The sequence below is a fragment of the Eurytemora carolleeae genome, unplaced genomic scaffold, assembly GCF_000591075.1.
Source record: "Eurytemora carolleeae unplaced genomic scaffold, Eaff_2.0 scaffold158, whole genome shotgun sequence".
In the NCBI taxonomy this organism is placed as follows: Eukaryota; Metazoa; Arthropoda; class Copepoda; order Calanoida; family Temoridae; genus Eurytemora; species Eurytemora carolleeae.
In genome coordinates, this window is record NW_019396117.1 from 240,371 (window position 1) to 241,237 (window position 867).

An 867-nucleotide genomic window follows, 5' to 3' on the forward strand; every position below is an offset into this window, starting at 1 on the left:
ACAATGTGGTTAGTGCCTGTAGTAAGTATGTTTGCATGTCCCAACAATGTGGTTAGTGCCTGTAGTAAGTATGTTTGCATGTCCCAACAATGTGGTTAGTGCCTGTAGTAAGTAGTTTGCATGTCCCAACAATGTGGTTAGTGCCTGTAGTAAGTATGTTTGCATGTTCCAACAATGTGGTTAGTGCCTGTAGTAAGTATGTTAGCATATCCTTAGTATGTACGTTATTTTTAGTATGTCCCAGTCAGTATTTTATTTGTTTTTCAAGTAAGTAAAGTAAAATGTCCCAAATAAATTGGTTATATGACCCAAGTAAGTCTGTTATTATATCTCAAGTATGGTCCCAAGAAAGTATGTTAATATATGTTCCAACTTCCCAAGTTCTTATGCTAGTAAGTCCAAAGTATGTCTGTTTGAAAGTCCCAAGTAAATATTTTATTATGTCAAAAATAAGTTGGTTTGTATGCATCACGTAGGTAGGTTGGTATGTCTCAAGTAAGTATGTTAGTAAGTCTCAAGTTAGTATATATATATATGTATATATGTTAGTATGTACCAAGGAAGTAGGTTATTATGTTCCAAAAAAGTATATCAGTATGTTCCAACTTAGTATGTCAGTATGTACTAAGTAACTATGTTAGTAATTCTCAAGTTAGTATGTCAGTATGCCGGATGCCCTATGTTAGTCTGTTAGTATGTCCAAAAAAAGTATGTTAGTATGTCTCAAGTAAGTAAAGGATTGGGATAAAAAGAATATTTGTGTATGAATATTAATATATCCATAAAATACTAATTCCAGGTATTATTTAGCTCCGGGATAAATCATTGATAAGTAGGGATATAGGTTTCATTGAACCCCCCCCACCC